Consider the following 21,949-nt stretch of genomic DNA (forward strand, 5'->3'; position numbering starts at 1 on the left):
TTTCAGTACGCCCATGGAAAATAAAGTCTCCCCACACCGTAACATCTGGACCACCAATCGTGTTCGACAACGATCCTGGGTGCATCACGTCTTACCACCTCTTGCCATATGAGGGTACGCAGTACAACCAGTAACTTGCTCTAACATGATCGTTTTTGTGGTCCAGGTGTTATAGTGTGGGCAGGCTTAGTATTGCATGAGCGTACTAACATCCAAATCTGTAAACAGTACACTCACCGCTCAATGTTATTGTGACACTGTACGTCCCCGCCACGTTCCTATTTTGAAGGATGCATTCGGCAGTCATTTCATTTTTATGGATTACTATGGGCGACAGCTCCGAACTGCGCAGGCGGAGGAGCTCATAGAACGAGAGGACATTCAGCCTGGACTGTCCGTTCCCCGCGACTTAAATTTCATCGAGCACATCCACATGCACCAACAGCTATCCATGAGTTGTTAATCGTGCAGGTGGAGGAATGGAAAGCCCCATCACATGAACTCCTTAGTAATCTTCTGGTCAGCGTGGGAGCACACTCCAGACCAAGCTGCGTGTCAAGAAGGCAAAATTGATTAAGTTCGCTAACCTTCCTACTGCACTGCCGCGACGAGAAGACCAGAAGATCATTCCACAATTTGCTATGGTATCCCATCATATCAACACTGCTGCCACCAGGAGGATATTTCGTCGTGCCAGCTTTGCATTATTACGAGAAAGGATTCACAACACAAGGCAACAGCTGGATGCTAATGGGCGTGCTCTCATGGTCTTGCACCTGCAGTTATCAAGAACACTCACAGCTTTGGAGTGGGAATGGGTCGACGATGCTACGGTTTCTCAACAGACGTGAGCACAGAAAGGAACTACAGAGAAGCAGAAAGGAAAGTTAGGCCGCCTTTCTCAACAACAACATGGTGCGGACCACAGATCCTCAGAACGCACCGTCATCAACTTGACGGCGAGAGATATAGACGCGGGTGCAATGTCGGCACTTAAGGAAGGACTTAATTTCGCACCTTCTGCGTCCTGTCTGTGAAATAATAAGCGGTGTTGAACATGCAGTCCACAAGCTCCCACATGAAACAGCGGACGAAATACGGCGAAAAACCAGCCGTATACTGACAAAGGCGAAGTTACCAGCATCCAACATGACCAGGGCTGAGTGCAACGGCCTCCGAGCACTGCGTAATGATAAAAGCATTGTGGTACTTCCTGCTGACAAGGGCTTTGCCGCCGTAATTGTGGAGTTCGAGGACTATGATACGAAGATCTGTGCGCTACTGAACGAAGATACTTATCGGAAGCTCCCATGCGACCCGACATCAAGAATAGTAAGAAAAACATCAGAACTTCTTAAGCGATCTTCAGTGGAAGACAGTGTGGTTAAGAATCTTCTCCCACAGACGCCTAGACCACCTACTGCTTCTTGTTTACCGGAGATTCACAAGGACGGGACGCCATTTCGCCTTATTGCGCCTACAATAGGTTCACAACATACGAGCGGGCAAAGTACTTGGCCAAGCTCCTCGCTCCACATGTGAGACACTGCGAACATCATATAAGAAAACTCAGCAGAATTCATCAGCAGAATCAACCATCTACGCCTTAGTGAGGATGATATTACGGTCAGTTTTGACGTAGTGGCGGTGTTTACGAATGTGCCTATCACAGACGCTTTGGACCTAATTTCCCAGTACTTTGTAAGTGACGTGGTCGAGCTATTTAGGCTCACTCTTACGTCCTCCTATTTCGTGTACAACTGCCAGTATTACGATCAGACAGACGGCGTAGCAATGGATAGCCCGTTGGCTCCAGCTGTTGCAAACCTCTTCATGGAGAATTTTGAGGATATTGCCATAAATACTGAGCCATTGAAGCCGAAGTGTTTCTTTCGATACGTTGACGACACGTTCGTCATTTGGCCCCACAGACGCGTGAAACTAGACGAGTTTTTGAACATCTCAATGGCATCAACAGTAATATCCTATCCAGTTCTACATCTACATCTACATACATACTCCGCAGTCCACCATACGTTGCGTGGCGGAGCGTACCTCGTACCACAACTAGCATCTTCTTTCCCTGTTCCACTCCCAAACGGAGCGAGGGAAAAATGACTGCTTATATGCCTCTGTACGAGACCTAATCTCTCTTGTCTTATCTTTGTGGTCTTTCCGCGAAATGTAAGTTGGCGGCAGTAGAATTGTACTGCAGTCAGCTTCAAATACTGGTTCCCTAAATTTCCTCAGTAGCGATTCACGAAAAGAACGCCTCCTTTCCTCCAGAGACTCCCACCCGAGTTCCTGAAGCATTTCCGTAACACTCACGTGATGATCAAACCTACCAGTAACAAATCTAGCAGCCCGCCTCTGAATTGCTTCTATGTCCTCCCTCAATCCGACCTGATAGGGATCCCAAACGCCCGAGCAGTACTCAAGATTAGGTCGTATTAGTGTTTTATAAGCTGTCTCCTTTACAGATGAACCACATCTTCCCAAAATTCTACCAATGAACCGAAGACGACTATCCACCATCCCCACAACTGCCATTACATGCTTGTCCCACTTCATATCGCTCTGCAATGTTACACCCAAATATTTAATCGACGTGACTGTGTCAAGCGGTACACTACTAATGGAGTATTCAAACATTACAGGATTCTTTTTCCTATTCATCTGCATTAATTTACATTTATCTATATTTAGAGTTAGCTGCCATTCTTCACACCAATCACAAATCCTGTCCAAGTCATCTTGTATCCTCCTACAGTCACTCTAAGACGACACCTTCCCGTACCCCACAGCACCATCAGCAAACAGCCGCACATTGCTATCCACCCTATCCAAAAGATCATTCATGTAGATAGAAAATAACAGCGGACCTATCACACTTCCCTGGGGCTTTCTAGATGATATCCTCACCTCCGATGAACACTCGTCATCGAGGACAACGTACTGGGTTCACCATGGAGGTAGAAAAAGATAATGCATTACACTTCCTCGACGTCCTTGTCCACCGTTAACGAAATAGGTGCCTTGGCCACAGCGTCTACAGAAAACCCACCCACACAGACCTGTACCCGCACGCCACCGGCCATCATCATCCAGCAAAGAAGCGCACAGTATTACAAACATTGGTGGACCGTGCAAGAGTAATATCAGACGACGATAACCTGCTCCATGAACTGAGCCACCTAGGCAAGGTTTTCAGGAATAACGGCTACAGCGCCCGTCAAGTGAAAGAAGTGATTTCTGGGAAATATCAGAATAAGACCACCGACGAAGAGCAGGGAAAGAAACTTTCTTTACTGCCATTCTGTGGCTCTGTGTCGGGCAAGATAAGCCGCCTGTTGAAGAGACACAAGATCAAATCAATCTTCAGGCCTCCAACGAAAATCCATCAATTACTGAGACCAGTTAAAGACGCAGTAGGTCTCAGAACACCTGGAGTCTACGAAATACCTTGTGAGTGTGGCCAGAAGTACATCGGACAAACAGTGGGCACAGTGGAACAACGCAAGAAAGAACATGAGAGGTATTATCGCCTACGCTATCCAGAGATATCTGCGTTAGCTGAGCATGCGTTAGAAAACGGTCACCACATAAAATTTGGCGATACCTCTGTCGTGGCTCGCGCCAACGGCTTCTGGGACTGTTTAATAAAGGAAGCCATTGAAATAAAAATTACCGCAAACACCCTGAATAGAGACGGTGGCTTCCAGCTCAGCGCTGCGCGGGATCCAGCGATCGCGCGGTTGAAGAGGGCACATCGAACGCCGACTCAAAACATGCCCATATATGGCAATGTCACGGGCACCAGTGTAGTCACAGCCGGCAGCTAACGTATATAAGGGCGCACCAACAGCCCACTGGCACATCTCCGGCGGTACTCCGCAAGGATACCGCCCTTCGATTGTGCCATTCCAGCACTAATCGAAGCGCTAGGTTTTCAGGTGCCAGCCAGCCAGCCAGCCAGCCAGCCGAGCAGCAGCGGTCCAGCCGTGCAGCCGTGCAGCAGCAGCAGCAGCAGCAGCGGTCCCGGCCAGCAGCAGCGGTCCAGCCAGCCCTCCAGCAGCAGCAGTCCAACCAGCCCTCCAGCAGCAGCGGCAGCAGCAGTGGCGGCGGCGGCGGCGGCGGCCCCGTCCGTGGCAGCAGTGTGGGACTCTGGTCTTCGTCCGTCTTCGTCTTCATCGGTCTTCATCCGTCTTCGTCTTCATCCACCTTCGTCTTCGTCTGTCCCCAGTTTTTTCCTTTCCTTTTCGTCCTGTGCATTTTTGTTTATCCCTGTCGTCATGTCAACCCCCACCACCACTACCACCACAGCCATAGTTTATACTTCCCCCTCCGCCGCCACCACCACCATTACATGGTGTGCCCAGTCACACCCCCCTCTTTCCATCCCTCCTCTCCTCACTCTCCCTTTGCCCTCCCTCTTTGTCGCCCCCTCTCCAGCTTCTTCCTCCCGCTCCTCTCCCTCTGATCCTTTCCCCCACTCCCCGAGCCTGTCACTGCAGCTCCAGCTAGGGTGGTGGCCCATTGGGCCACTGCCCATGCCCAACTCTCCCCATCGCCTTTGCCATCACCGCCACCACCTTCGCCGTCGCCGTCGCCATCGCCTTCACCGTCACCATCTCCAGCGCCGACTGCTGCGTCCACGCTGGGACCTGCCCCTTCCCGCCACCTCTCTATAGCTCCCACCCCTCATGTCACCAACCACCCTTCTGCCGCCGTTAAACGCCCCAGTGGCACCACCACCTCCTCTGCTCCCAAAAAGGCCCCACCCCATCCTCCTTCCCCCCCCCCCTCAGGATGCCATGGATGTCTCCTCGCCTGGCCCTGCTCCCTCCGCCTCCTCCTCCTCCTCCTCCTCCTGCTCCCCCTCCCCCCTTTATACAAATACCTCCTCTCCCTTCCCAATCCTTCCCTTCTCGGGGCCCGGAAACTCTTCCTCCTCCTCCGCCAACACTGCCCTGGTGCCCCCATCTCTCTCCTCACTCCCAGACAGGATTCCGTTCTCATCTCCTCCCCCAGCCCAACCCTCCATACTGACATCCTCTCCCACCTCCCCATCACCCATTTTGGCCCCAACACCTCCCTCACCCCTGCTCCTTCTCCATCTCCTACCCGCCAACCCCAACCCCCGTGTCGCCCACCGACCCTCACTGCTGTGATCACTCGGCTCAGTCCATCGATCACGGAGGAGGAGGTGTTGGCGGAGCTCAAGGCGCATCCCATGCTGGAGGTGCAGGCGGTCCGCCACATTATCAATTCGGCCAGCCCCACCCGCCTTATGCAGGTTTTCTCAGAGGACGCCCCCTCCATTGACTGTCTCCTGAAGGAGGGTGCCCTCCTCTTCAACCAGCGCTATAAGGTCAACCCCTCCCATTCCCCTCCTCAATCCCTGTGCTGCCAGAGGTGTCTGTGCTATAACGCACACCTAACAGCCGAGTGCCGCGATGCCCCCACCTGCCCGCATTGTAGGCAAGCGCACTTCCTCTGGCAGTGCCCTAACCTTCAATTCCCTCCCTCCTGCAAAGCCTGCCATTTCCCCCATCCCACCTACTCCCAAAATTGTAAGGCCTGACCCCCTCCGACCACTCCTGAACTCACCGTCCCTGTCCATCCTCTGGACGCCCCCACCCATCCTGTCAATTCCCTTCATCCCCCCCCCCCCTCACCACTGAGGACATCATCAGGTTCCTCACCATTGTCCTGCAAAACGTTCATCCTTTCCAGCGCCCCCACACCCTCCAACAGGTCTCCCTCGTCGCCCGTTCCATTTTCCACTTAAAAATGTATGCCACCTACTCCAACAACCAGGCCCATTTCACCTTCTCTCATCTTGACACCCTTGTCTAATTCCCTGTCATGGCGCGACAGCACTGTATCCTTTTCAACAACATCTGCTCCCTTCCCACCAACAAGAACCTCTTCCTGCACACCGTTGCCACCCACCATGTGGATGCCTTCCTCCTCAATGAAACTTTCCTCCAACCCCACCACACCGTCCACACATCGCGCTATCTCCTTCACCGCTCTGATAATCCCCTCCTGATTGTGCGTGGCGGAGTTGCCATTGGTCACCACCTCCAGATCCCAGTTCGGCTCCAACCTCTCCTTCCCAACCCCACTGAACACCTGATCCTTAGTCTCTTCTTCTCCGGCCTTACTGTCACCTGCGCCACCATCTATGTCCACCCTAACGTCCCTATTCCCTTCGACTTCCTCTCCCACATTGACCGTACCTTCTCCTCCTACGTGATCGCCGCCGACCTCAACATCCGTAGTCGTTCCGCCGCCCAGTTACGGTGGTGGCATCGGTTCCTCTCCTCCCTTCAAGGCGACCTCATCCCCATCCCCCGGCACACCCGTCCTGAATCCAACTCCACTCCCGATGTTATCCTTTCCTCCCCTAACCTCCTTGGCCACATAACAGTGTATGTCCTGGAGCCTATTGGTAGCGACCATCTCCCTGTCCTCCTCACCATCTCAGACGGTCGTCGCCCCCGCCCCAACCCTCGTAATGACCCTCCCCCAAAGTTCGTCCATGACTATTCCCATGCCAACTGGAATGCCTACTGGGATACCCTCTCCACCCAGGTTGATAGCCACCCCTTCACCTACCACCACCCTGATGATGTAACCCATGCCGCCTCCTTTCTCCAGCAGACCTTGTCTGAGGCCGTGGAGGCCCACATCCCTACTGTCGCCATCCACCCCCACCGTCCTACCTTACCCGCACAAGCCGTCCTCCTCCTCTGTGAATCCTGCCGTCTCTACCATGCCTTCCTCCACATGCGTGACTCGGACACACTCCGACGCCACCGGCAACTCCAGCGACACATTGGAAATTTGCTCGCGGCTAAGAAACACCGGGACTGGTGACAGACATGCACCCATCTAAATGCTACCCTACCTATAAACTCGTCCAAGTTCTGGTCAGCCTTCCGTCGCCTTACCAGAACTAAACCCTCCCCCTATTATCCTCTTCTCCATGATGATCACCCTTTCCCTGACACCCTTAGTAAGGCCAATCACTTTGCCTCTTACCTCTCCGATGTCTTTTCCATCCCCGATGAGCCCCAGTTCAATTACTCCCACTTCTCGGATGTCTGCAATCGAACTGACACCTCTGCCCCTCCCCTCGCACCTGGTTTCCAGTGATTGGACAACATTGCACACATGGAACTCAATGCCCCTATCACTACACAGGATCTCATTGCTACACTCCGCACGAAATGCAACACCGCTCCTGGTCACGATCGTGTCACCTACCATCACTTCGTGAAGCTCCTGTCTCTTTCCTCTCCACCCTGGCCGGGCTCTACAATGTAGTCCTGTCCACCAGTTATTACCCCAACCTGTGGAAAACCTCCCGTATTCTGATGTTCCTTAAACCTGGTAAACTGCCGTCCACCATCTCCTTCTACCGTCCCATCAGCCTTACCTCAGTCTTCAGCAAGGTCCTGGAATCTATCCTCACCCGCCGCATCCACCAACATCTCCACCAGCACCGCCTCCTTCCCGTTGCCCAGTGTGGATTTCGGCCGTCCTTCTCTTCTGACGACCTTCTCCTTCACCTCACACATCTCCTTTCCAAACAGCTTAATTCCCGTCGTTCCGCAATCTTCCTCTCCCAGGACCTCGAACGTGCTTGTGACCATGTATGGCATTCCGGTCTCCTCTTCAAGCTCCAAACCTTCGCCCTTCCCATTAACTACGTCCATCTGATCGGCTCCTTTCTCTCCCACCGTCCTTCCTACGTCACCATCCATAACACGGATTCCTACACCTTTTTTCCCTCCGCCGGTGTGCCCCAGGGCTCCATCCTCGCTCCCCTTCTGTATCTTTTATATACGGCGGACATGCCGCTGCCGTCACCCCCCGTCCACCTTCTCCAGTTTGCCTATGACACCGCCTTCCTTGCCCTTGCCCCCACCCTGCAGCGCTCCCAACACCTTCTCCAATCCCATCTTGACCGGTTCACCGCTTGGTGCAACCAGTGGTTGCTTAAGGTCAATCCCTCCAAAACCTAGGCGATCATTGTAGGCAAAACCACCCCTTCCTTCCGCCTCCTTGATTTCTATCTCACCATCTATGGCCGTCCTATCGCCCTCACCCCCACCCTTAAGTACCTTGGCGTCACCCTCGATCGTAGACTCTCCTGGACCCCCCATCTCCAGACAATCCAAGCCAAGGCACACTCCCGACTCCGTCTCCTCAAGCTCCTTTCCGGCCGTACGTGGGGTCTGGACCCCTCCACCATACTCCACACCTATAAATCCCTCATCTGCCCTATCCTTTGTTACGCCCATCCGGCCTGGATCTCTGCCCCCCCTACCTTTTATAAATCCCTTCAAATCCTTGAGCGCCATGCTCTCCGTCTCGCCTATCGCATCCGTCTCCCCTTCCCCACGCAGATCCTGTATGATCTCATTCCGTTCCCCCACTTCCTCCTTTTCCTTGAAAGGATACGGATCCTGTACACCTCCCGCAAACTAAATCCTCCTCACCCGCTTGTCTCGCCCATCCTCTCCCACCCCCGCCCACTGCTGCGCCTGTATTCCCATGACCCACCCTGTCTCCATCTCTCCACCCTCCTTACCCTCTCCCAAGGTGGCTTCCGCCAGCTCCCTCTCCCTGATGATGCCCTCCTCCCCTCCATCTACCCCTCCTATCAACTTTGATCCTCCCTCCCTCTTCCTGTTTTTGCTCCTTTGGGCACCCTCCCACCCTTCTCTCCCTCTTCCCTTCCTCCTCCATTTCTCCCCATCCTCCCCTGGGCTTCCCCTCCCCTGTCTCTCTCCTCCTCCCCGCATCGCCTCAGCCATTGGTATCTTTGTTCTCCCCTCTCCCCCACCTCACCCTTCTTCCCCTCTTGGCAGGTCCCTGGACTTGCACACGCTAAGTGGACACTCGCGCGCCGGAGATCATCGCCATCAGTGTCTCGTGTGTGTCGTCGTGTTTAGTGTTCTGTGTTCACCGTCACACTTCATCGTTCACCTGTGCCATCGCCATTTTCAGTGTTAGTGTGTCGTGACAACAGTTTGTAGTGTGGATTATCGTCGAGTGTGAACGACTCCGTGTTTGTTTTATCTGTCTACTGTTTTATTACCCACCGTTATGTCACATCTGTGTATTCTTTCTGTTGTTTATTTATCTACTCTATGGCTGAAGAGCGGCGTAACATGCTGCTGACAGCCTGCATGTTTGTATGGGTTTGAAAATAACAATAAAGAAAAAAAAAGCCCACTGGCAGTCATACCATTTGACAATGGCCAAGGAGTGATTGGCCGAAAGCTCGTTTAGTTTTAAGCAATTGACGCGGTTGGAAACCCGAGAACATTTTATTCAATGTTATCGCAGCGAGACTCTGCATTCATACATGTCCTTTCTTTTATAATGTCCCGGTCACCATGACAAATCGCTCTGACTTCAGTGTGTCATTTCTGTTCGTCTCACTGCGTATTTATTTCAGTTACCTGTTGTACTACAATGTGCTGTAGCAGTTCTTTGTACGTACGGTCCAACTTTCATCAAGCTATGTTACTTAGCAGTGACACGTGATGTGAAAATTATTTTTGTCCTTAAGTTTTGCACACCAGCGTATTTGGACTCCTCTCACAGGTTGGCGCCCCTAGCGGCCGCTTGTGTCGCTTGGGCCTTAAATCAGCCGTGAACACAGTGAAAGGTGTGTGGTATGGAAGTCGCTTAACATATTACTATCGGGAGTGGGGAGTGCAAAGACAGCTTGAAGAAAAGGGGTGATAATATTGATTAAGTGTATTATGAAAGCTACATGCCCTCTGTGTCCAACATACTGCACAGATATCGATGGCATCCACGACCAGGCGCGCATCCAGGGTACGGTTGCGAAGAGAGTGGGGAGGAGGAGGGGGGGGGTCACAGCTTGTTACTGAATTCCCCTCCGTCAATCATCCACTTAAACCTAGCTCGCTTGCACACTCAATTTTAACGTGCCACAGATGCTTTTGATTTTATTAATAACAAAAATAAATATTTACAATCTTCAATGTAATTATAATAACTTGTTTAGGGGAGCGCCTAGCAGGTCTACATCGTTTTGATATAAACTCCAAGAAACTGCAGTTCACATGAGTATATGGTTTGGAAAGCATTCGTCCGAAAAATTGTAATTTATTTAAGCACTGTAATAGTGACAATTTCTTATATCTTTGACAACGTCAAGATGTACACGATGCTATTGTTGTGGTCTACAGTTCACAGACTGGTTTGATGCAGCTCTCCATGCTACTCTGTCCTGTGCAAAGCTCTTCATCTCACAATAACTACTGCAACTTACATCCTTCTGAATCTGCTTAGTGCATCCATCTCTTGGTCTTATTCTACGACTTTTACCCTCCACGCTTCCCTCCAGTACTAAATTGGCGAACTCTTGATGCCTCAGAACGTGTCCTGCCAACCGACCTCGTCTTCTTGTCAAGTTAGACCACAAATTCCTCTTCTCCCCAATACTATCCAGTACCTCTTCATTAGTTATGTGATCTATCCATCTAATCTTGAGAATTCTTCTGTAGCACCATATTTCGAAAGATTTTATTCTCTTCTTCTCCAAACTGATTATCATCCATGTTTCACTTCCATACATGGCTACACTCCATACAAATACATTCAGAAAAAAAACTTCCTGACACTTAAATCTATACACAATGTCAAAAAATTTCTCTTCGTTAGAAACGCTTTCCTTGCCATAGCCAGTCTATATTTTATATCCTCTCTACTCCGACCATCATCAGTTATTTTGCCCCCCCCCCCCCAAATAACAAAACTCATTTACTACTTTAAGTGCCTCATTTCCTAATCTAATACCCTCAGCTCACCTGATTTAATTCGACCACATTCCATTATCCTCGGTTTGCTTTTGTTGATGTTCATCTTGTATTCTCCTTTCAACAGACTGACCACACCGTTCAGCTGCTGTCTCTGATTACGATGCCGTCGGCAAACCTCAAAGTTTTTATTTCTTCTCCAAGGATCTTAATTCCTACTAAAAAGTTTTCTTTGGTTTCCTTTACTTCTTGCTCAATGTACAGACAGAATAACACCATGGATAGGCTACAATCCTGTCTCACTCCCTTCTCAACCACTGTTTCCCTTTCGTGCCTCTCAGCTCTTATAACTGCCATGTCCAAATTGCGAATAACCTTTCGTTCCCTGTATTTTACCCCTGCCACCTCCAGAATTTGAAAGCGAGTATTTCAGTCAACATTGACAAAAGCTTTATCTAAGTCTACAAACGCTAGGAACGTAGGTTTGCCTTTCCTTAACCTATCTTCTAAGATAGAAGAAGTCTGAGGGCATTTTGCCTGTCTCATACATCCTGCCCACTAGATGGAAGACTGGCTCTCCCAAGACTATGAGTAGTTCTAATGGAATGTTTTCTACTGCCGAGGTCTTTTTTCGACTTAGGTCTTTCAGTGCTCTGCCAAATTCTTCACGCAGTATCACATCTCCCATTTCACCTACATCTACGTCCTCTTCCATTTACATAATATTGCCCTTAAGTATTTCACCCTCTATATATTCCTTCAGACTTTCTGCTTCCCCTTCTTTGCTTAGGACGGGTTTTCCTTCTGAGCTCTTGAAATTCATACAGGTTGTTCTCTTTTCTCCAAAGGTCTTTTTAATTTTCATGTAGGCAGTATCTGTCTTACCTTTCGTGACACATGCTTCGACATCCTTACATTTGTCCTCTAGCCATCCCTGCTTAACCATTTTGCACTTCCTGTCGATCTCATTTTTGAGACGTTTGTATTCCTTTTCGCCTGCTTCATTTACTGCGTTTTTGTATTTTCTCCTTTCTTCAATCGAATTCAATATCTATTGTGTTACCCAAGGATTTCTAGTAGCCCTCTTCTTTTCACCTACTTGATCCTCTGCTGCCTTCACTATTTCATCTCTCAAAGCTACCCATTCTTCTTCTACTGTATTTCTTTCCCCTGTTCTTGTCAATCGTTCCCTAATACTCTCTCTGAAACTCTATAACCTCTGGTTCTTTCAGTTTATCCAGGAACCCCCCCCCCCCCCCCGTTAAATTCCTACCTTCTTGCAAAAATGGCTCTGAGCACTATGGGGCTTAACTTCTGAGGTCACCAGTCCCCTAGAACTTAGAACTACTTAACCCTAACTAACCTAAGGACATCACACACATCCATGCCCGTGGCAGGATTCGAGCGTGCGACCGTAACGGTCGCGCGGTTCCAGACTGTAGCGCCTAGAACCGCTCGGCCACCCCGCCCGGCCTACCTTTTTGCAGTTTCTTCAGTTTCACTCTACAGATCATAACCAATAAATTGTGGTCAGAGTCCACATCTGCCCCTGAATATGTCTTACAATTTAAAACTTGGTTCCTAAATCTCTATCTTACCATTACGTAATCTATCTGGAACCTTCCAGTGTCCCCAGTCCCCTTCCATGTATACAACCTTCTTTCATGATTCTTAAACCAAGTGTCAGCTATGATTAAGTTATGCTCTGTGCAAAATTCTACCAGTCGGCTTCCCCTTTCATTCCTTGCCCCCAGTCCTTCTCTTCCTTTTACTACAATCGCATTCCAGTCCCCGATGACCATTGAATTTTCATCTCCCTTAACTGACTGAAAAATTTCTTTTCTCGCATTATACATCTCTTTAATCTCTTCATCATCTGCGGGGCTTGTTGGTATATAAACTTGTACTACTGTGGTATGCGTGAGCTTCGTGTCTATCTTGGCTACAATAATGCGTTCACTATGCTGCTTGTAGGAGCGTATCCGCGTTCCTATTTTTTATTCATTATTAAACCCACTCCTGCATTACCGTTATTTGATTTTGTATTTATTACACTGTATTCACCTGACCAGAAGTCTTGTTCCTCCTGTCACCGAACTTCACTAATTCCCACTATATCTAACTTTAACCTGTCCATTTCCCTCTTTAAATTTTCTAACCTACCTGCCCTATTAACGAATCTGATATTCCACGCTCCGATCCGCAGAACGCCAGTTTTGTTTCTTCTGATGGCGACGTCCCCCTGAGCAGTCCCCGCCCGGAGATCCGAATGGGGGACTATTTTACCTCTGGAATATTTTACCCAAGAGGAAGCCATCACCATTCAACCGTACAGTAAAGCTACATGCCCTCGGGAAAAAATTAAGACTTTAATTTCTCCTTGCTTTCAGCCATTCGCAGTACCAGTACAACAAGGCCGTTTCTTTCTTTTTTTTATGTTACAAGGTCAGATCAGTCAATTATCCAGACTGTTGCCTCTGCAACTACTGAAAAGGCTGCTACCCCTCTTCAGGAACCACACGTCTGTCTGGTCTCTCAACAGATACCCCCCTCCGTTGTGTAGAACTATCTGTATCGCTGAGGCACACAAGCGTCCCCACCACCGGTGAGGTCCATGGTTCATTGGGGGGGGGGGGGGGGGGGGTTGATGTGCACGATATGCAATCTAAATATACGCTTACCATTACCGGTGTTTCGCTTAGCAATTACGATCGTAAACGGAAGTCTGGGGACTACGATGCGCGGTCGTGTAAATGAGAGGAACGCCGTTTCTTTCAGTTCTTTCTGCCTAGATTATACAAAATCAGTTTTTGTAATTTTCTTTCATTGTGGATGATCTTTACTTCCATGTTTTACACTGAGGTGACTAAAGTCATGGAACGTCTCCTAATAAAGTTTCGAACTTGCATTTGCCCGTCGTAATGCAGCAACTCGACGTGACATGGACACAATACGTCGTTGGAAGTCCCCTGCAGAAGTATTGAGCCATGGTGCCTCTACAGCCGTCCATAATTGCCAGAATGTTGCCGGTGCTGAATTTTGTGCACGAAGTCTCTCAATTAAACCCCATAAACGTTCGATGCGATTCTTGTCTTACGATCTCAGTGACCAAATCATTCGCTCGCATTTTCCACAATCTTCTTCAAACCAATCGCGAACAACTGTGGCCCGGTGACATGGCGCCTTATCATCCATAAAAATTGCATTCTATGGCTGGGAACATGAAGTCCACGAGTGGCTGCAAATGGCCTCCAAGTAGCCGAACATAAATATTTCCAGTCAATGATTGGTTCAGTTTATCAGAGGATCCAGTCCATTCCATACGTACACAACCCACACCGTTATGGAGCCACCAACAGCTTGCACAGTGCCTTGTTGACAAATTGGGTCCATGGCTTCGTGGAGCCTGCACCACACAAGAACCCTGCCATTAGCTCTATCCAACTGAAATCTGGGCTCATCTGAACAGGCCACGGATTTCCAGTCGTCAAGCGCCCAAGAGATGTGGTCACGAGCCCAGGAGAGGCGCTGCAGGCGGTGTCGTGCTGTTAGCAAAGGCACTCGGGTCGGTCGTCTGCTGCCATACACCATTAACGCCAAATTTAGCCACACTGTCCTAACGGATACTTTCGTCATACATCCCACACTGATTTTTACTGTTACTTGGTGCAGTGCGCTTGTCTGTTAGCACTGACAAGTCTATGAAAACGCCGCTGGTCTCGGTCGTTAACTGAAGCCATTTGACACTGCGTTGCCCGTGGTCAGAGGTAATGCCTGGTATATGGTATTCTTCGCACACTCTTAACACGGTGGATGTCGAAATACCAAATTCCCTAACAATTTCAGAAATGGAGTGTCCCACGCATTTAGCTCCAACTGCCATCGTGCGTTCAATGTCTGTCAAGTCATGCCGTGCGGCCATAACCACGTCGGAAACCTTTTCACATGAATCACTAGACTACAAATGACAGCTGCGTCAGTGCACTGTCCTTCTACACCTCGTATACACGATACTACCGCCATCTGTATATGTGCATATCGCTATCCCATGACTTCTGTCAGCTCAGTGTATATTGCTCAACGTGCTGCGGTTTGCCGATTTTGCTCGTTACGAATCTTGTCGGATTTTTTTTGTTGGCAGTAACTTTTGACAACCGGTGAATATTTGCGTTATCATGGCTGGAAAGTTTTCTACAGCTGGTCAAGGCAAAATCCCAACCTAGCCCTCAGACAAGCAGCTGGAAAGTATCATGTGTGAAACACAGCTTGTATTTTTCTAGAAACCTTACCACTTTCGAGACTCATTTTCCATGGGACCGCGGTGGTCCAGTAGGTGGAGAGTTATACTCTGGCCCTGGTGTCCTGGATTAAATCTTGGTATGTGGCAAGAACTTCTTCTCGTTCCAGTCTCTCCAGGATCGCCCAAGGTGAACTCGGGCTGCTATTAGGTGAGTACCGGGAACCTTGCCGCGCGGGGTAGCCGCGCGGTCAGGGGCGCCTTGCCACGGTTCGCACTGTTCCCCCCGTCTGTGGTTCGAATCCTTCCTCAGGCATGGTTGTGTGTATTGTCCTTATCATAAGTTAGTTTAAGTTAGATTAAGTAGTGTGTAAGCCTAGGGACCGATGGCTTCAGCAGTTTGGTCCCATAGGAACTTACCACAATTCCCATTTTTCCGGGAACCTTTGCCGGGGTAAAAGATGACCGAGGTGACTGGTCCGCCACCCCGACCCCTGACCCCCTCCCAGTGCCGCGACGAGGGCAGGCTGTGCTCTGCCTTCATTCTGTAAGCAGCCTGGTCACGGCCTGTGCGCTACAGATTAGTTTTCGTGCTACTTTACTCTGTTAAAACCAACTGAAAAATTTGGAAACATAATAACATAAAGCTTTTTGTAAAATGTCCTTAATTTGGTGGGGGGGGGGGGGGGGGGAGGCTCATGATCCTCTTGACGAACCTCCACAACACTCATCGCTCTCTCCATTGTACTCTATTTAATCGGCACCTGATGCCTTCCCGAGTGCCTTAGATCCTTAGATGTTGCTCCGAGGTTCTGACATGAAGACACAAGTTCACTAAGTGAGTATTTTTTTGACTGAAAATATTACCTTCACCAAATAAAACTAAGTAAATATTGCAGATTTCGAATCTAGAACAATTGCCAAATGAGTAACTTACAAGTACATATCGTCGGTGTAGCGAAGCAGCTTAAATTACTTAATAAAGGCAGAGCCTCGAGTTCCAGTTGTGTATCAGTGAGGTTCCTGTCAGAGTATGCTGATACAATAGCTCCATACTTAGCAATCATATACAACTGCTCGCTTGTTGAAAGAACCACACCTACATACTGGAAAGTTGCAGAAATCACACGAACACCCAAGAATGGAAAGACGCTGAATTACAAACCCACTAACGTTGATCTGCACTAGGATCTTGGAACATATACTCCGTTCGAACATTTTGAATTACCTCGAAGAAAACAATTTGTTAATAAACTGTTGATGGTGTACATCAGTCAACCACAAATTAGTTTTATGTTACTTTATTTAAATAGTACCGGCACCGGTTTCGAATTTTTCACAATTCATCATCAGACGGTTTTCTTCATGTTTTCATCAAAACAAATTATGCATTGGTCTCCTGTGAGTTGGCCAAGAATTAACAATAATTGACCATCATAAATGTGTAATTAAAGGGGTGCGCAACATATTTGTGTTGGAATGCATCTCACATGTGAATGTCCATCTGGCGCATTTGTTTTCGTAGTTTTCTTGCAATGAAATACATTCTCAAGGATGTTTGTATCTTCACACTCACAAACGTTGTACTGCATTATAAACCACTTTGGTTCAATCACGAAACGAATTTTCAATGTATACCACATTTTCTGAATCACAACACACGAAAACAAAACAAAAAATTCAAAGCCGATAAAGGTACTTTTTAAATAAAGTAAGTTGCAGTTGGTTGCTGTATACCACCAACAATTTATTTCATAGAACAGCCACGTCTCCAACCACGTCTTTATTTGATAAAATTGGATGAAGCAATTTGTTAACAATCAGTGAGACGGATTCAGAAAATATCGTTTTGTAATACACAACTAGCTCTTTATTCTCACGAAGTAATTAATGCTATCGACAGGGGACGTTAAACTGATTCCTTATTTTTATATTCCTAGAAGGCTTTTGACACCCTTCCTCACAACCAGTTGTGCGACAGGATTCGAGAGTTGCTGTAAGAAAGGTGACAATTCGTAGTAATTGACGAAAAGTCATCGAGTAAAACAAATGTACTCTCTGGCGTTCCCCAAGAAAGTGTTATTTACCCTCTAGTGTTCTTTATATACGAGAAGCCCTAGTAAATTGTTTGTAGATGATGCAATCATTTACCGTCTTGTAAAGTCATCAGATATTCAAAACCAATTTCAAAATGATTTTGACAAGATATCTGTGTGATGCGGCAAGTGGCAATCGACGCTAAATAATGAAAAGTGTAAAGTCATCCACACGAGTACTAAAAGAAATAAGGTAAATTTCGGTTACACGATAAATCACACAAAACTAAAGGCTGTAAATTGGAGTAAATACTTAAGGATTGCAATTACAGCTAAGGTAAGCTGGAACGATCATACAGACAGTGTTGTGGGGAAAGCAAACAAAATACTGTGATATATTGACAGAACACTTGGTCAGTGACACATGTCTGCTGAAGAGATTGCATAGATCCTGCTTTTCCGCCCTCTACTGAGTTAGTTAGTTAGTTGGTTGCGTGTTCATTGACCAGTACGGTAGCCGTTATGATGTGGAATGTGTCAAGTGCACAAGAAATGCACATATGAAACAAAGAAATTTTTTAATACACTCCTGGAAATGGAAAAAAGAAAACATTGACACCGGTGTGTCAGACCCACCATACTTGCTCCGGACACTGCGAGAGGGCTGTACAAGCAATGATCACACGCACGGCACAGCGGACACACCAGGAACCGCGGTGTTGGCCGTCGAATGGCGCTAGCTGCGCAGCATTTGTGCACCGCCGCCGTCAGTGTCAGCGAGTTTGCCGTGGCATACGGAGCTCCATCGCAGTCTTTAACACTGGTAGCATGCCGCGACAGCGTGGACGTGAACCGTATGTGCAGTTGACGGACTTTGAGCGAGGGCGTATAGTGGGCATGCGGGAGGCCGGGTGGACGTACCGCCGAATTGCTCAACACGTGGGGTGTGAGGTCTCCACAGTACATCGATGTTGTCACCAGTGGTCGGCGGAAGGTGCACGTGTTCGTCGACCTGGGACCGGACCGCAGCGACGCACGGATGCACGCCAAGACCGTAGGATCCTACGCAGTGCCGTAGGGGACCGCACCGCCACTTCCCAGCAAATTAGGGACACTGTTGCTCCTGGGGTATCGGCGAGGACCATTCGCAACCGTCTCCATGAAGCTGGGCTACGGTCCCGCACACCGTTAGGCCGTCTTCCGCTCACGCCCCAACATCGTGCAGCCCGCCTCCAGTGGTGTCGCGACAGGCGTGAATGGAGGGACGAATGGAGACGTGTCGTCTTCAGCGATGAGAGTCGCTTCTGCCTTGGTGCCAATGATGGTCGTATGCGTGTTTGGCGCCGTGCAGGTGAGCGCCACAATCAGGACTGCATACGACCGAGGCACACAGGGCCAACACCCGGCATCATGGTGTGGGGAGCGATCTCCTACACTGGCCGTACACCACTGGTGATCGTCGAGGGGACACTGAATAGTGCACGGTACATCCAAACCGTCATCGAACCCATCGTTCTACCATTCCTAGACCGGCAAAGGAACTTGCTGTTCCAACAGGACAATGCACGTCCGCATGTATCCCGTGCCACCCAACGTGCTCTAGAAGGTGTAAGTCAACTACCCTGGCCAGCAAGATCTCCGGATCTGTCCCCCATTGAGCATGTTTGGGACTGGATGAAGCGTCGTCTCACGCGGTCTGCACGTCCAGCACGAACGCTGGTCCAACTGAGGCGCCAGGTGGAAATGGCATGGCAAGCCGTTCCACAGGACTACATCCAGCATCTCTACGATCGTCTCCATGGGAGAATAGCAGCCTGCATTGCTGCGAAAGGTGGATATACACTGTACTAGTGCCGACATTGTGCATGCTCTGTTGCCTGTGTCTATGTGCCTGTGGTTCTGTCAGTGTGATCATGTGATGTATCTGACCGCAGGAATGTGTCAATAAAGTTTCCCCTTCCTGGGACAATGAATTCACGGTGTTCTTATTTCAATTTCCAGGAGTGTATATATACAGGGTGTTACAAACATGTACGGCCAAACATTCAGGAAATATTCCTCACCCACAAATAAAGAAAAGATGTTATGTGGACATGTGTCCGGAAACGCTTAATTTCCATGTTAGAGCTCATTTTAGTTTCGTCAGTATGTACTGTACTTCCTCGATTCAATTGAAGGTAATGTTGACTTCGGTGCTTGTGGTTCAAATGGCTCTGAGCACTATGCGACTTAACTTCTGAGGTCATCAGTCGCCTAGAACTTAGAACTAATTAAACCTAACTAACCTAGGGACATCACACACACCCATACCCGAGGCAGGATTCGAACCTGCGACCGTAGCGGTCGCTCGGCTCAAGACTGTAGCGCCTAGAACCGCACGGCCACTGGCAGGCTCGGTGCTTGTGTTGACATGCGACTCATTGCTCTACAGTACTAGCATCAAGCACATCAGTACGTAGCATCAACAAGTTAGTGTTCATCACGAACGTGGTTTTGCAGTCAGTGCAATGTTTACAAATGCGGAGTTGGCAGATGCCCATCTGATGTATGGATTAGCACGGGGCAATAGCCGTGGCGCGGTACGTTTGTATCGAGACAGATTTCCAGAACGAAGGTGTCCCGACAGGAAGACGTTCGAAGCATCTGATCGGTGTCTTAGGGAGTACGGAACATTCCAGCCTATGACTCGCGACTGGGGAAGACCCAGAACGACGAGGACACCTGCAATGGACGAGGCAATTCGTGCAGTTGACGATAACCCTAATGTCAGCGTCAGAGAAGTTGCTGCTGTACAAGGTAACGTTGACCACGTCACTGTATGGAGAGTGCTACGGGAGAACCTGTTGTTTCCGTACCATGTACAGCGTGTGCAGGCACTATCAGCAGCTGATTGGCCTCCACGGGTACACTTCTGCGAATGGTTCATCCGACGATGTGTCAATCCTCATTTCAGTGTAAATGTTCTCTTTACGGATGACGCTTCATTCCAACGTGATCAAATTGTAAATTATCACAATCAACATATGTGGGCTGACGAGAATCCGCACGCAATTGTGCAATCACGTCATCAACACAGATTTTCTGTGAACGTTTGGGCATGCATTGTTGGTGATGTCTTGATTGGGCCCCATGTTCTTCCACCTACGCTCAATGGAGCACGTTATCGTGATTTCATACGGGGTACTCTACCTGTGCTGCTAGAACATGTGCCTTTACAAGTACGACACAACATGTGGTTCATGCACGATGGAGCTCCTGCACATTTCAGTCGAAGTGTTCGTACGCTTCTCAACAACAGATTCGGTGACCGATGGATTGGTAGAGGCGGACCAATTCCATGGCCTCCACGCTCTCCTGACCTCAACCCACTTGACTTTCGTTTATGGGGACAATTGAAAGCTCTTGTCTACGCAACCCCGGTACCAAATGTAGAGACTCTTCGTGCTCGTATTGTGGACGGCTGTGATACACTACGCCATTCTCCAGGGCTGCATCAGCGCATCAGGGATTCCATGCGACGGAGGGTGGATGCATGTATCCTCGCTAACGGAGGACATTTTGAACATTTCCTGTAACAAAGTGTTTGAAGTCACGCTGGTACGTTCTGTTGCTGTGTGTTTCCATTCCGTAATTAATGTGATTTGAAGAGAAGTAATAAAATGAGCTCTAACATGGAAAGTAAGCGTTTCCGGACACATGTCCACATAACATATTTTCTTTCTTTGTGTGTGAGGAATGTTTCCTGAGAGTTTGGCCGTACCTTTTTGAGAATAGAAATATAATTTACCCCATTCCCTTAAATGGCACAAAATGCATATACTATATTTATATATTTATTTATTTCTGTTCAAGAATTCATCTATGGTATAGGAGGAGTTGTCAAGGAGATGTGATTTCAATTTATTTTTGAAGCTATTACTGCTGTCTATCAGACAGGTTATTTCATCTGGTAGTTTGTCGAAAATTTTTATAGCAGCATATTTACCCCTTTCTGTGCCAAAGATAGATTGAGCAAAGGATAGTGTTAGTCTTTCTTTTTTCTGGTATTACAATCATTAATGTCGCCGTTGTTTTTAAACTGGTCTATGTTATTGAGAACAAATTTCGTTAGTGAATAGATGTATTGTGAGGCTGTTGTAAGAATTTCCAATCTTTTAAAATGATGCCTACAAGATGTGCGACTATGAACCCCACACATTATTCTCACCACTTTCTTTTGAGCAGTGAATATTTTTTGTCTAAATGTTGAGTTACCCCAAAATATTATTCCGTATGACATCAGAGAGTGGAAGTATGCAAAATGTGTTAACTTACTAATTTCTATATTCTCAAAATTGGCAATTAATCTGATCGCAAAAGTTGCTGAACCTAGTCGCTTTAGGAGATCCAAAATACGAATTTTCCAATTAAGATTCTCATCTATATGTACACCCAAAAACTTAGTATGCTCTACCTTGCTCTACTGACTTCTATTGATGTGTTATATTAATTGAAGGAAATGTACTTTTTGCAACAGAAAATTGGATGTGCTGTGTTCTTTCAAAGTTTAGAGCTAGCCCATTTGCAGAAAACCAATTAATGACTTTTCCAAAGACCTTATTTGTTTCATTTTCAATTGGACTTTCTTTTACTGTATTAACAATGATGCTTGTATCATCAGCAAACAGTGTCAGTTCAGCTTCCTGTTCCTGATAGGAAGGGAGGTCGTTCACATATATCAAGAACAGAAGAGGAGCCATGATTGAACCCTGTGGAACACCCAGTTAGATGAAGTGACAGACTTATTTAAATCACTTGACCCATATAAGGAAACTTTTTGCTTCCTGTTCTGTAGGTATGACTTAAACCACTCATATGCTATTCCA

This window comes from Schistocerca americana, chromosome 4, assembly GCF_021461395.2.
Source record: "Schistocerca americana isolate TAMUIC-IGC-003095 chromosome 4, iqSchAmer2.1, whole genome shotgun sequence".
Classification (NCBI taxonomy): Eukaryota; Metazoa; Arthropoda; class Insecta; order Orthoptera; family Acrididae; genus Schistocerca; species Schistocerca americana.